Here is a 16493-nt window from a genome sequence, read left to right as displayed (position 1 = left end):
AATTTTATTGCTCATAATTGTGGATAAAATGCAATATATTTGGCTCATATAAATTTGCTAGCAAATTATATTCAATAAAACCCTGGTGAGCAATTTAAAAGCATAAATCCCCCCATGCTGAAAAAAAGCTCATAAATTATACAAGAAAAAGGAGTGATTTCATCAAAGAGCCAAGATCTGCCCATGGAATGTTTCAATAGTAGTGGATTTATAGTTTTCTGGGAGACGATTTATGATCCCTAATTTTCTGCAATAAAAAGCTCAGTGGGGATTCTCTGAATGAAATATCTTTTAACAAAGAAATAAATTTAAAATAAAAAAATCTGAGAGTGAATGCAGACAATGCCATTCTTGGAGATCTGCCCCTTTCGTGTTCCTGCTCCAAAATTAATCGTGGAAGACCCTAATAAAGATTGCAGAGTGAGAAGGGAAGGAAGACAATTAGACTTTAAAATAAATGCATTGCACAGTTGGAGAGGGCATTTTTAGAAATAAATCCATCCATGATGCTTCATAGCAATTGTCTTTAATTAAGAATAAAATTCTCATGCTGAGAAGGTTAAACACTTCCAAAACACACAAGAATGGTTGTGTTCTGCAGATAACCTGGAGAGAGAGGCTGTGTGTGAATCGTGTGCACAGGCAGGGCATGCAGTCACAGCGAGATGTTCAGAGACATTCACTGACTTCCCCTGGTTTTGGAACTCTGATTCAAGGCCCTTGTCACATCTAGTGGCAGTGGCTGGAGAGGTCACTGCTCCCACAAGCCATCAGTCACCAGGCAGCAGGGACCAGGGGTCAGAGTACTGATCTGCTGCAGGTCACAGAGCAGGGGACTAAGGTGAAGTGAGAACAAGATTTAATTTCATATGCCAGACTGTGAATCATGACAGCTGAGGAGGGAACATAATGTCTCTTTGACTGCAAAGGGATGGCATAGTAAAAAAAAAATCTTCAATCACCTTTTAAAAATTCCCACATAAATCACCAATACTGTGACCATGAATTCCTGCTTTGGGAATCTGCTACTGGCTGGTAAGAGAAGATAATGGGATGCATGGGTGGGTAGATGGACGGATGGATGGAGGACGGATGGATGGATGGATGGATGGATGGATGGATGGATGGATGGATGGATGCTTGCCATAGCAGACTATGGCTGTTTCTCAAGATGTTATTATTCCCATTTTGTTTATAAGAAGGTGAGGCATATAAAAATGTAAAGACCTGTATGGAGATCAGACAGACTGACAATACTGCAATCTGAGCACATTATCCTACGTGCCATGTTGAGGACTGTTCTCCCTCTCCACCATTATCCACATATGGACTGTAGGTGTCTTACAAAGGGATAGGGATAGGCACCAGGATAAGTGGGAGCAGTGAAAGTACTTACTGCTGAGGACCTACACCACTCAAAACCTTTTGCTGTTCCCCCAGAGTTCCAGATTTTCAGATATAGAAGAAGGGTGAAGGTGCTGTTCAAGTACATTTCCTGTATCTACCCTTTGGATTTTCCCTATTTATTTCTCCTGTGTGAGGGGTCTAATCTAGGAGCTCTAAGCTTTCAACTTCCATGGCAAGAACACAGACATGGGCAGTTAGGGGCTGATGATGCTCACACAAATCTGTAGATGAAAGGATTCTTGCCTTTGATAGGTACTAGATTGAGCCCTTGCCTAAACCCATGTAATGCAAATGAAAAGAAAACGCTCAAGAACATTTTTCTTTGACATCAAACAATGGACAGAAAAGGCCAGAGAAGGTATTTGACTGATCAGTCTTTTTCTCATTGAGTTTTATTATGAAATAAAACAAAAATTGTTGAAAATAATCTTAGTTCAACTATCTTTTCTTATATAGCCCAGCAGATTTGATTGACTGCAACAAGGATGAAGATTTTTCAATAAATTATTTTAAACTCACATTGCAGCTTTGGAGATGTACCAGCTAAGAATGCTGAGGCAGAACAGCTGGCTGAAGAGAAGTGTGTCTTTGGAAAGGTAATTTGTAAGTAATAAGCATGCAAGATTTCCTATCTATCATCTATCCCTGCTCCAAAACTCTTTACAAGCACTGGCATTTTGCCCATGTCTGTCTGGCAAAGTTCCTCCCAGCTCCTCTGCCCAGGTATTTATGCCAGCTACATCCACTGCTATGTTGAGAGCAGACCCAGCTCCAGACTAGTCCCCTTCATCCCGTGTGGTGGGAACCCTGACTTATGGCCCAGGAGGTGAGTGCAAAACACCCTTGCTGCTCTCTTGATTGGATCAGAGAGTGTGTGCCTGGAGGTAACTTTCCCTGCACTCCCACAGCATTGGTGGCTGAAGCATACCAGGAGAAGGCATTCATCAACATCTCCTTCAATGTTCCCTTAGGAAAAAAATACAGGCTGCAGCTTGATCATTCACTGCTCTTACAGAGCTGGGGTTTTATTTGGTCCTTTTTTTCTTTCAGAGGATCTGGAATGCATTTCTAATTGATCAAGAATGCAAAATTAACCTTTTTTTTTTAAGGTAAAGGTGTTCTGATTATCCACAGATTTTCCATTAAATACATCTACATTATTTTCTTCCACTATTGATACCAGAATATATACATGTAGCCATATATTAACATGTCTGCTTGGCATCCCAGTGTGCCAAAAAATTAGCATTTTCTTATGCAGACAGTGGTATCTGGCTTCCCTACCAAACAGCAATAAAAATTATTTGACATAAATAGAAACATCCCTATGAAACAATTTCCCACAAAATAAAGGCATTCAAAACTAGAGGTTTGTGATCCATTCAGTCAGCTGTCTAAATTTCAGAGACAAATTTAATATTTTTACACGACTTGGAGATAATTCTAGCATTTCAGTAAATGAGACATCACTGATACTCCAGTAACCAAGTCTGTCCCCTGAAGTACATCAACCACTTGCCCTGGGCAGGAGCTGTTTCTCCTTAGGAACAGGTATTCCTGAATGGGCCTTTTAAACACACCTTTTGTGGATTTGTCGAGGGCTTTGACACAACTTGGGGAAAAAAAATCCCAACATCTCTATCTTGATCCATAGAATAGTTCCAAAGCAACCCTCCAAATTCTTCCCACATGGAAACTCAGGTCAATCGACATGGCAATTATTCGTGCCATTGTGCAGCCTTACTGCATGAGTAGAGGCTCCCATTGATCCATAAACTAAAAACAGTATTTTTGAACAATCCACTCATTTTAAGTGCCTAAAACAGCAGAGCTGGATCCCCAGCAGTGGTTACATTCAGAGAAATGAAGGAGCCCTGCATGAAAGCTTTCCCTTTTTTTTTTCATTTAGCACTGTCAAACTGACCTACAAGACATCTTGCAGCTGCTAAAAAGAGAACCAGGAAAACAAGAAGCTGATTTTGCATATTGAAATGCGTAAGAGGACATCCAAAAGGAGACAAAACAACCAAAAGACAACTGCAAAGCAGGCATAAAAGCAATTTGAGTTAGAGAACATTCCACACATATAGACTGGAAACAGCCAGAGGTGCCCTGCCTGGGGAGGGGTCCAGCTTGAACAAACAGCCTCACAGGAAGCAGATGTAAAACACAGGGTAATATTTTTGCATAGTGTTGTAGTAAAGTGAGAGGCATAGACATCCCAGAAACAAAGCTGGAAGGGATCGCAAGAAGCCATTTATTCCATGGGCCAGGCTGAATACAGCTGAGAGTATATGTTGAATCTGTTCTTAAAAATCTCTGATAAAGGTCAAGCCATGAATATGTTAAGGGACAGTAAGGTAAGGAACTTAATTCAAAACACACCAGCCTTCCAAATGGTTGGGTTCCTCAAGCTCACCTACATATTATCTGAAAAGATGCTTTATAGAAGCAATAAACTCTATCTCTATTATCAGTTACAAAGAAAAGTACTGGTTGTTGGGATCAGATGCCTTTTATTATGGCCTTTATTTTGTCCATAATACTCAGAAGAGGATAAGGAAGAAGTGGAAAGTGGCCCCTTTGAAAAAGAAATCCACTGCTATTGACACAAGAACAAGAGAAGTATCTTAGTACATCAGTGGGCTGGCAGCTGGTTTCTGATAGTTTTTCAATGTATTCAAGAACTTCCCAAAATCATAGAACATGGCACTGATCAGACACAAATCAGGAATTATGATCCTGAAGTAAGCCTCAGCAAAGTCACATCATTCAGATTTAATGCAAAAATTATTTTTGTTTGTTATTGTTTCTGGAAGCCCAGGACATAGAAGACTCTTCCCAAATTTTGTCAAGGTATGATCCAAGACCCAAATGTAATACAATCAGGACTCAGCAGCACCCAATCACTTAGGCTTAAGAGAGAAAATTATTACAAGGAATGGAAAGGAAAGTTCAACAGTAAAAACAGGTGCTTGCCAAATAAGCCATAAATGAGCCAGGGACCTCTGGCCTAACTTACTCCTTTCTCCACCTAATTTCAGACACAGAAAGGCTGAAAAGGGCTGAAAAGAAAAGCAGAGCATGAAAGGACTGTGAGCTTTACTAAGGGTCAGTTTTAGGATACCCCTGGGAATGAATCAATAGAACACAAGAGAAAAAATACCTGGAAGTAGTGCACTAACCTTCTTATGTGTTGGCTGAAGCAGTCAGATAGCCCATGGTGATTCTGGGCTACAGTGAGATAAATCAGTGCTGATGTTCATGCCAAACCACAGATACCACACTCAATTTGTTAGGGAATAACCCCAGGTCTTTCCAGCAAAATATTCACTCCTTCCATATCCTGTCAGTGAGCAATATGGAAAAATTTCCTCCTAATGCGTGAGTGCTGTGCCCTAAAATGAGCCTGGGAAACCATAGCTTGTACTTCGTGCATGAAAGTACTGGACAATTAGAAACTCAGCTGAACCATGCAGATTGTCTGCTGATGAGGGTAGACGCTTATTAAAAAAGCGTGGAGGAATTTATTCTTTGAAGTTTACAGCTGTTGCCATTTCAACCACAAGGCCAAGTTTACATCCATGACAGACGAAGAACACAGCACAGAAAAAAAGAAATACAGCTTGATAATTGCATCATGATTTTACACCTTTCGGAGGGAGGCTTTCTTCCCTTCTATTTCAGTGGATTTGTCCACGCAGAAACTTTTTTTTTTTTGTATCCTAGGAAGATGAGATATCTTTTTCCCCAGAATGGGGTAGCTGGGACAGAAAGAGTGTCTTGGAGCAGTTCTTGTCCCCTCTGGGTCGGAGGCCAGGTTGTTTTCAGCCTGAGTGGGATTGCTATTCTCTCTATAACACCTTTCTGTCTCCACATTCCCCATAAAACTACCTCCACAGAAAGTGGACCATCCTCCCAGAAGAGAGCAGGTATGGGACTCAACTAGAGATGGAAGAACACATTCGTCTCCAGGTGAATTTTCTTTTTCACCTGTTAAGATCCAGCAAAGAGTCTGGAGATGTGTTTTTCTCCTTACCTGGATAAAACAATTATGCTCTTTAGACACTGCAATGACACCCTGATCTCATCTAATACAGTCCATTGGATGAATCAAGACAATCTTTCACTACCTTTATGTTATATCCTTGATTAAACTGAGCTGCTGCCTGTTTGTACTTGACCTCAGAGCTGAGTTATCTCTTCACCCTTGTTCCAAAATCAGTGAAACAAGATAAAACCAGCCAAGACCAAACCTTAGAACTGCCACATGGCCTCAGTTCAAATCTTCATAACAAAACATTTTAGGAGACATCCCTGAAGATGTAGCTTGCTTAGTCTGACCAGAAGAGCACAGGTGTTGGGGCAGGCATCGCTCTGTGTTCACTGTGCTGCATCACATGTTGCTGTCCTGGGGTCATGCGTCCATCCTTTCAAGATGGGCAAGGAGCAGCCTGCTGCATATTTAGCTGGGTAGTGCGTGGTGAGATAGACACAGAGTTGTCCCACAATAATTTTAACAGTGTGCACTGGCCTAATAACTGTTCATTGCACAAATATTTGGGTTATGCTTAATAGCAGACTGTAAGGAAAACAATCAGAAAAGAAGAAAAATGGCTTGAACTCAGCCAGCCCTGCAGTTAACACAGGACAATGGGAAAGTCATGGGCTCCCAGGAGTCTGGTTCAGCTTCCTGCAGGGCCTACTGAACTGGTTGGGAAAGACAGAGCCAAAAGTCTGACAAGCGAGAAGCACAAATGAACTCTGGCTGCATCAGCAGGACTCTCTTTTCAGAGCCAAGGAGATCTTGGGGAGCTGTTCAGGGGCACCAGACCGAGACTCAGGCACTCGCTGTAGTGTCTGCAGAAGCAGAGACCTGCCTCAGAGCTGTGGATAATTTGGAGGATGGGGAAGAATTCCTCATTTTGTAAATGCTTTTTGGAAAAGGAAACAACACTATAGTTTTGAGAAAGTGGTTTTGACATTTTGTGGGCATCATTTGTCACACTATCCTTGAGGGAAAGTCCACAGGCATCCAAACATGGCTTCTGGTGAAACCTTTCCTTCCCGTATTACAATCCCTGGCAACTGAAGGAAAGTTGAGACCCAAACTCTCGAAATGTGTCCCAGCTGGCCAAGGCTCAATGACCAAGGTGAGGCCAAGACCCAGTTTCTAGCAACAAACTCTGCTGAAACTATGAATGTGGGCCCCGCAGTTCAGACACTGGCACTTGTCTCCACCCTGTATCTCATGCCAACGAGAGCATCAGACAGTGCCCGATGTCTGAGCCAACTTGTCTTTTTCTCTTGTTGGCTTTGTGGCCCATCAGACACCAGAGGGGCAGAAGTGCTGCCAGTCCTGCTCTCTGAGGGCTTGAACACACACAATGGAGCAAGCTCTTACCACCTGGAGAAAGCACTGGCTGCTGGTGCTGGAAACGGTAATGCTCTTTGCCAGGGCCTAGCATCCTCTGCTCTACTGCAAATACATAAACTAGGCTTGTTTAAGTCACCTGAATTCATATTTAACCTATCAGCATATTAGTGATTTTGCATTACATTACAATAGAGTATGTGCCAGGTCTGCTCAGCTCCTGTCCCCAATTCCAGGGCAGTAACAAGAAGTACTAATGCAAGCCCTGTGCATGATCATCTGAGCCATATATGCACAGCATTGCCTTGTCCATGTTGCCTTTCAAGACTAGCAGTCCTTCTCTTCCAAAACCAACCTGCTAATTTAGATCAAATTTTATCAAGGCTCCTGTGGGCATTACAGCTGTGCACCAGTAAGAAAGGACAGAGCCCTTGCTGGACAACAGCAAAGACTCACTGGCTTATGTATATGAGGACAAGTGACTGCTAGGTCATATTTAATTTAGCCTTACCACATAGACCATAATTCTGTCTAACCAGAAGAAAACATTGCAGGATAGGGAAAACAGGCAGACCACAAACTAAGTATACACCACATGTTAAGTAAGCAGATGTCACAGGAAGGAAAATGCAATATACTGTAGGTGCTGAAAACCTTCAACTGACATCTACTCTTTATTTCTAAATTCTCTGTTAATACCTGACATCATGACCTCATTTTAATGCTTTCTCATACAAAGTGATAGATTTGTGATAAGGTGATAGCTTATATCTGCAATTCTCTAAAAGACATTTTTCTCCTACTCAGAAAAACAGGTATCTACTTGTTACAGTTGAATTAATCTTTATCTGAGACATGACTTCTCACCAGTTCACCAGCAACACTGGTGAGTTACTTTAGAGAAGGTCATATATGATCACAAAATAACATTTATCTGAAGAAAGAATTAGCAGCAGAAACAAAAGGTTTGTGAACCTTAGACAGCCTGACCAGCACCTCGTCACTTAGCAGGGACCTAGTCTCAAAAAGCACCACTAACAAAGGAAGAACTGGTCCATAAGAGCATCAGTCTTTCTTCTGTCCACAATCCCTCATAGAAACTGCAGTTTAAAATCTCGGCAGGGAGCTGGATGTCAAGTACCTCATGCTTTGGAAATATAACTTAAGAAATATTACAGGGGGCCAATTTTAAGGAGTCGTCTCAAAAATCAGTCTTTGTTTTGGACATCATAAGCTGTTCAGCACCACCGGTCAAATGCTAAGATCTTGGGTAGAAAGTACATCTTGCCATAAGCAGCGTGCATCTCTTCACAACAGGAACCCAGACTGCTGTTTGTAATGCTTGGCGTTCTAACCTCAAGTAAATGCACCACGTAATCTGCAGGATATGTCTCTGAGCATGCTCACATGGTAATAATGATGTTAAATAGAATGGCCGTATGATTTATTGTACCTTGTGAAATAAAGCAAAGCCAATCTTTTCCCACCACAGGAAGTACCAGCACAGTAGAAAATGGAAACAAGAAAAAATGAAATACCACCCAGACCTGGTTTAAACATGCAAACTTTCTAATAAAATATCAGAACCAGATGCTGCTAAAGATGAGTGATAATTAAAGAAGATAAATTAAAGAAATGTTTTTCCAGGGAATGACTGTACTGCACACAAATTGTTTCAGCATGGGAAAAAAATATAATAAAATTACTGCTCCTGCCTGTTTTCAAAAGTTTCCATTAATAAGTCAAGGCAGGTTCCCTGCTAAATTCCCTTATATCCAGGCTCCCTCTTTGCCTCTGTTGGTTTAATCTCAGTGTGGTTTAGCAGAGCGAGCAGAGGACTGAGCGCCAGGAATTCAGTTCCAACACTGACTCACTGTGTGGGCTCCCTTATGTCATGCTCAGGGCAGGTCAGGCCTGGAAAGCACATCTCTAAAAATGGTCCTGAGGGGTCCAGAGCCCGACGATCTCCCCACTCTTGTGTCAGATGTGCACAGTTCACCAGAGGTTTCCCCCTGACTGTCAGCCCAGCAAACTGATCTCAGGCTAAGCTGGTGTAATGTGATTTTTTTCAGTGTGGTGTCTCATCGCAAAACATAAGTGCACTGGGAGCCAAGTCATGCAGACACCTGTGCAAACTCACGGCAGGAAACGCGGCTGGAGCACTGCAGATGAAGGGTGCATTCAGCAGACCCACTAAGACCACCCTGGAGCTTTATGTGCCTGTGTATAAACTCATCTTAGTCCAGGTTGTTGTTAAGCTTCATCTTAGCTAAACACAAGATGGTGTTTAAGCCGCTCAAAGACTTTTTCATTTCTTTCGCTTTCTCACATGCAGAAAAAGTGTCCATCAGATTGCCAAAGGTAATTTTGCAGCAAATAAAATAATGCGCTGCACCAGGAGAGGAAAAGAATAAAACAAACCCATGTAAATAACACGGCTTAGTTCCCTTTTAACCCCACGTTCCCGAGGCTCATAACCTCTGCAAAAGCCCGTGAGGAACAATGCGGTCTGCAGTGAGCCCGTACGGCCGGCCAGCCCGGCGTGTTTGAGGCCGAGCAATGTGAGGCTCCGACAGCGGACCGGGATCGCGGCCTCCCGAGGCGGACGGGCCGGGATCACGGCAGCTGCCGCTCGGCCGCATCCCCGCCCATGGAGCCGCCTCCAGCGCCAAGGTGGAAACAGCGGGAGCTCCCCGGAGGAGCCCGCGCTCGCGGCTCGTTCTCCCGGGCAGCGAAGGGATGAACACACACGGAGCCAGGAACGGGGACAGGCCTCTCGAGCACGCAAGCTCCCAGCTATTTGCAGATGTTTCGGCTCAGTCCGGGAATTTACACTCGATCTGAGGCTCTGTGCAAGTTAATCTGTGCGCGGCCGGTGTGCCGGCCCCAGCTCAGGCACCCAGGTGGCGAGGCCAGCTGCTCCTGCACCTTTCCCTCCTGGGAGCCACTGGGGCACACGGCACGGGTGACAGGAGCTAGGGCTAACTCCAAAACAGTGACAGGCTTGCTCTGCCAGTCAGACTCAGAGACACAAAAGCAGTGTTGACCACACTCTCACCTGATCCTTTAAAAAATGCATTTATTCAGACCCTTTCCTCCCTGCAGACCATTGAACTTGAAACAAGCAATATTGGTTACACAGCTCATAGGGAGATTGGTGACTTCTCCTCGATCTCTGTTTCAGTCCTTATGCAATCAGTGCTCCTGGGCATCTGCCCACAAACACACTTCCCACCTGTTGGACAGACAGACTTCCTTGGAGATATCAGATTGAAAATTCAGTGGAGAGGAGACAAGAGGAGATGAGAGGAGAAGAAAAAAAAAAAGTAAAGAAAGAAAATCTAAAAAGAGAGAAAAAATGGAGAGGGGGAGGGGAAGGAAGGGAAGGGAAGGGAAGGGAAGGGAGGGGGAAGGGAAGGGAGGGAAGGGAAGGGAAGGGAAGGGAAGGGAAGGGAAGGGAAGGGAAGGGAAGGGAAGGAAGGGAAGGGAAGGGAAGGAAGGGAAGGGAAGGGAAGGAAGGGAAGGGAAGGGAAGGGAAGGGAAGGGAAGGGAAGGGAAGGGAAGGGAAGGAAGGAGGGAAGGGAAGGGAAGGGAAGGGAAGGGAAGGAGGAAGGGAAGAGAAGAGAAGAGAAGAGAAGAGGAAGAGAATGAGAAGAAGAGAAGAGAAGAGAAGAGAAGAGGAAGAGAAGAGAAAGAGAAGAGAAGAGGGGAAAGAGAAGGAAGAAGAGAAGAGAAGAGAAGAGAAGAGAAGAGAAGAGAAGAGGAAGAGAAGAGAAGAGAAGAGAAGAGAAGAGAAGAGAAGAGAAGAGAAGAGAAGAGAAGAGAAGAGAAGAGAAGAGAAGAGAAGAGAAGAGAAGAGAAGAGAGAAAAGGAGTCATGAATCTGGGTGTGTAATTTATATATGAGGGAAAGTTTAAACCAGTGTGATTGGCAAGAATACAATGTTACTAAAAGCCACAGACATGCTAATTGGTGAGTCATGTAAGTAAACCCTATTGATCTTGTAGGTTTGCCAATTTTCAATTTTCACTTTTGCTTGAAAACAGCTCAGAAAATAAGACTTAACCAGAAACTCATGATCAGTGACTTTTTCATCCAACTTTTTAGCAAATGTAACTCATCTATCTTGAGGGGTGCTTTTGTTTACCAAGGGAGCAGTCACAGAGCTTCCCTTGACTCACCTAAGCCTCCCCCAGCATTGGCTGGAGTCGCACACTCGGAGCAGACCACGTTCTTGTGTGCTTTCCATACTCCCATTATTTCCATACTTCTATTGCAGCTGCAAACCAAGACATTCTTCTCAACCATGATGTTCACTGCCAGCAAACAGTCTTAGGTGTATGAGAAATAACCACCAGAGGCCTGTGACACCTCAGCCATGCCACTGCAGAGGTGGGGGATTTCAAAAGGTCAAGCTTGGCTCAGCTCAATTTTCTGCAGCCATGCCCAGCACAGGAGTTCTGAGCTGTTCAGGAATTTGACTGACACTGTCAACATGGAGACAGTAAAGGAATGTGACTGATGTCTAGTGGTTCAAAGATGAGTGTAGCTTGACAATTCATGTAAAGGAAAAAAAAAAAAAAAAAAAAAAAAAAAAAAAAAAAAAAAAAAAAAAAAAGGCAGCTTTTGTCCCATTAACCCCTTCATCCTTTACTATTTGGGCTGAATCTAAGAGGAATTTGATAGAGTGGCTAAAGCAGATTTCCCTGAATATCCACTCTGCTCCTCTGCCACAGGTTAGGAAAGCCTTGTCCCACCTTGAAAGAAGCACCATCATCTGTTGGGTAATCCTGAGCTGCTGAGATAGAGGGATTGGCCCTCTCCCACTCAGAGAGAGCTTCAGCAAGCAGGCACAGGCTTTCCACATTCTGAATAAAAATATTTACTTTACAAGCGGTGAAACAAAATTTGGAAAAGTGAAGAATAATATTTATTTTGATGATGTTAAATTGCATTAAAGTCCAAAGTGAAAATTAGATGCATGCACATACACCAAGGGCATTATTCACTAATCACAGAAACATAAAAGAACTGGAAAATTCTCTCCTTCATTGCCACTAGGAAAGTTGATCTGGAATAAATTACAGGCAAAATATATAATTTAGCAAGCTATTATTATCCAGTGTCTTAGCAGATGCTGACCTCGTTTATGGTGATTGGGATAAGAATTCAAGCAAGGTTTGATTTCACAGCTGTGTCCATGAAGCCTTGGACCTGTTGTATTGCCCCAGAAATTCCCAAAGTGTTAGCACTGGTATCTAAGTGTGCTGCATATGGATCCCTATCCTCCTCAGATGCTGACTGGAGAACTTTTCTTTTGGTTCTTGGAAATGAGAAAATTGTTTCACTGATATGTCAGCCAGGCTTTATACTTGAAACCTGTGTTTAATTACTTTGAAGAAGCTTTAATATTCCACCAGTACAAGGAGGGGGGACCTTCCACTGCATGTTACTATTCTCTTATTTTTATTTTTTGCAGGTGTAAGCTTGTGGCTTAGTTACAGAAATAATAATTCTGTTGAAAATATCCTTGGCATGAGAGATGAGCTGCCAAAGGGTAATGGGCACAGTAATTTGTACATGGAAATGAGGATCCAGGGAACAACATGAACATCAGTGTCCTGAGGAGCTTATGATTAAAACATTATGCTGAGCTTTTATGATTTCTACAGCTTATTAGCAAGATTTATAAGTGTCTGAAAAAAACCAAAACAAACCAAGGCTGAATACAGGAATGATCCTTATTTTCTACTTGGGGCAGAAAACTGCTGGGTTCTAAAATAGTGGGGAAAGCAAGAGAGGGAAAACACCCTTATCTTTTCATTTGCCTCAATTAAGACTAGTTGCTTCTCTCTTTTCCATAGGATGAGTGGATGTCTCTCAGGTGTTGAGCATGAAGTCTGTGACTTATTCACATCAGTGGCAATGCCTTGTTGATTTTATAGAGAAAAGGTTTCCTGCTGTTTCCTTATGGATTCAGACTAGCACTGGTTTTGTTTTCCAGCAGCATGCTGGGCGAATGTGAGGTGTCTGAAAAAGCCACTTCCACCAATATATACTTGGTTGATTCCATGTGCCCAGGGGTGCAAAAGGAAAAGGAGGGGTGTGGGGGGAAAGAAGAAATACCAAGCTATCTGTAGAAGAATGAAGATCTTCGGCTGCAGCCACAGACCTGCGAGGGCCTCCGCTGCTCCCAGAAGGGCTTCTAGTTGGCAGCACCTGCATGATCTGCTTGGGAAGTTCATGGTGGTCATGGAAGGGCTGTGCACGACCCCAGCCCTTTCCCTACAATTTTTGCATTTTCAGAAGCCCAAACATCTCCATGTAGTCATGGACAGAAAACCCCTGGCCAGTGCCGTAGAACTCTTCTGTTCTGTCTGAACAAACCTTTCAGCCAGAAAGGGAGATGCACTCTGGAAAACGTGATTGCATGGACATCTCTTTGCATAGGATGATGATCATTACTGAAGCCATGAGAAAGGAATTGCTTCAATAGAGACCCAAACCAACTGAAGCCAGATGTGATGACTGGTCTTGTGGTGGCTGTAGCTAGCTCCTGTGTGCAGAACCGCTGAGATTTCACCCAGAACACAGCTGGTTGTTTTGGCCAGGGTGGGTGGCCCTGGCCCAGGTGTCCCTGGTCCAGGTTTGCCTTTGGGAAGAGACTCTCCAGCCACTGTGGGCATTGGCCTTTGCCAGAATCTGCACTTCTCCTGTTTCTAGCCAAGAGTACAAGGACCGCAGGTGGGTTTGTGCTCCCCTAGCTGGGAATTGTGACCTATGGTGGGGGACTGAGAGCTGCACTGGGCCCTCAGCTGCCTGGGCACAGAACTCTATGTAGGGACAGGTACTGTGTGTACAGCCCTCTCAGGCAAACATGACCTTCAGAGGAGCGTACTGAAGTCCACTTATTGGTGGCTACAAACATCTAGGGCTTGCAAACATCTAGACAGACACAACATCTTAATGTGTCCCTGGGAAGTGTTTTACCAATTCTTTATGTCACCACAATGTAATAATTAAAAATACATTCTTGTACTGCACAGCTAGTGTGACCACAGAAGTCTATTTATAAAGTTCCATCTATTTATATTGGATCTCTGTTTCCTCAGCTTAGATATATACAAATACTACTATGCCACCCTTAATAGTATCCTAGCATTTTATTTTTTTTAATGAACTGCTGTCATCAACTCATCCAGTAATTTTTTTCTAATTCCTGTATTCCTAGACAGTTGGCCTAAATAGGTATAACGGGATAATTTCCACTCCAGCAATAGTTTGGCACTTTTGTTATACAGTGCTTGGTAGCTGCTGCACCCTTGAGACAGAGAATATGCCCAAGTTTATGGTGAAACCCACACTGGAGTGATGCCATACTCTCCATATTTACCTACAGAGCTGCTTGGGGTTTTTTTGTAAACATGGAGTAGGAGCAGTTAGAAACATTTTTAAAGAGTTTCTGGTCTAACATTAGATAGGAAGGCTTAGCCAGAGAACTTTTCACTGGAGTGGCACCTTAGCCTCCTTGGGCAGAGGTGCTTCAGACCGTGGGAGTATCAGGTTGGTACCTGCTACTGCAAAGTGTCCAGTGAGGGGAACATCAGCAGAGCATGACTTCATCCTATAAACCCCGAGCTGCATATGGATGCAAAGCTCCCAAAACAGAGCTGTGGAGGAAAGAATCCCACCCTGCTGGAAAGAGGGAAGTGGAACAAAGGCCTGGCTGTGGCAGCATTGCCGGGATGCCAGCAGAGCTAGCAGAGGGAGAGCAGCAGGGCAGGGAACACCCTGTCACAGGGCAGCCCCTGCATCCTCTGTCCTCCAGCACAGAGAGGGGGGCCTGCCCAGCCTCTTTTACAGGTGTGCAGGGAACTGGGGGACCCACAAGCTGCTGGGGCTCTCCTCCAAAGCATGTGCGCTCCAGATGGGCTAGGACTGAACACCAGCCAGTATGGAATATTATTTATAATAACAATAATAACAATATTAATAACATAAGAACATCTGGTAGCATTTTTTCTGTCTGCCATTTGGCTGGAGGCAGAGCATCCGGGTGACATGACAATGTATTCCTGTTTCCAATTTAGCCCCAGCTCAGCTGCTGCAGTGACCCAGAGACAGGCACTTCCAGGGACGCATCCCTGCTCCCGGTCCCCGCTGGCCCCACAGGTGTCCCACTACAGACAGCAGAAACACCTAAGATCATCCGTGCTTGGATTTCCTTTGTTGGCTGTTTCACAGGAGACTGTAAGGGGGGTCTTTATGCTTCCATGGCTCCTTTCCATCCTACCCTGTGAGGAAGTCACCCAACTACAACGGTGTGCAGTTTCAGACAGAAAACAAAAGCTGTCTGTTTTGAAATCAAACCAGAAGTGGCTCTATTACACATTTCATGCTATTGAAAGTATATTTGACTTAATACATACTTAAACTATTTTGGTATTGTTTTGAATTCTAAGCCTTTCAAATGCCTCCAGTGAATATGTCACTTCCACCAACAAAGATTTCAGTTTTGACATGCAATTAACATCTCGTCTAAAAAATTAATGCTGTAGTTAAAAACAGACTTTTCTTTCTTCATTATACTGACAGAAAGCTAAAAGCAAAATTACCTTAGAAGCTGAAGCTGTTGCTCCTAAAGTGTATAGAGATAGTTGCATCAGGAATACTTTTATCCATCCTGCTCTTCATTAGTTTCTCCCAGCAAATTCTAGCTGGAGAGTGGATTTCTTTGAGATCTAGTGAACTGAGGGTGCATTCCTCAGTCATGGAACAGGCTTTTACTTCAGAGCAGTTAACGCATTGTGCACGGACTCTCATCTGCTATAAATTTATACAGGTTGATGACAAACTTAAAAGGTGCACTATTAAAACTTCATGTTCAAGAATAATGCTCATTTAAGTATTTAAGCACTCTCTCTCAAGTCACTAAAGACTGAGATTTATGTAAAGTAAATGAAGCATCCCCCTGATGCCTTTGGAGGCATGTATCCTGTTCCTGTCCTTGGGGTCAGACAGCTCTGCACGTATGCTCCAGGACAAACTAGGTCTCAACACTCATTATATTATCAAATTTACATATGAAGTAGCAAAAAACTGCTCATAAACAGAAAATCCAGTCCTTTGGCTCAGCACTTATCCAATTATTAAAATCAGTTGCTTTAGATGGCATCTGAAATAAAACCGTTTCTCCTAATGCACTTTATACACCACTCTGTGAAAAGATTAAATCTAATTATGCATCTTGACCTCCTAGTTTAGTCAGCTGAATTTGTAGGGCAATGCAAGGTTGCTCCCTTCAACTTTGGCTATAGTCCTGTGGTTCTTAAAATCTTTAAGATGAGAGCTTCAATAGTGCAGCATTATTTGTAACTGACAAAAGCCAGGAATTTGGGTTAATTCTACCTCCAGCCTCATTTTAATCCCCACATAGGTTCCCTGTTGTCACAAATATTATTAGCATATGAAATCTGCTGACTGCTGAAGTTTGGGGAATTCCAATAATGAAGGAATTTCCTTACCCTTAAATCTAACACAAATTCTGAAGCAGACTGTCTGCCAATGTATTGTAAAGCTTCCCTGGTTGGTTCAAGACTCGGTGACAGTAGCCAGGAGCCTACAGCTCTGGTACACAAATACAGGGCCAGACTTTCACCTCCTGGCCTGGAGAGGCAGTGGCTCCCTTTCCCCTTGGAGATGCTTGTGGTGC

Source organism: Sylvia atricapilla, chromosome 3, assembly GCF_009819655.1.
Source record: "Sylvia atricapilla isolate bSylAtr1 chromosome 3, bSylAtr1.pri, whole genome shotgun sequence".
Classification (NCBI taxonomy): Eukaryota; Metazoa; Chordata; class Aves; order Passeriformes; family Sylviidae; genus Sylvia; species Sylvia atricapilla.
This window is presented reverse-complemented; position numbering follows the sequence as displayed.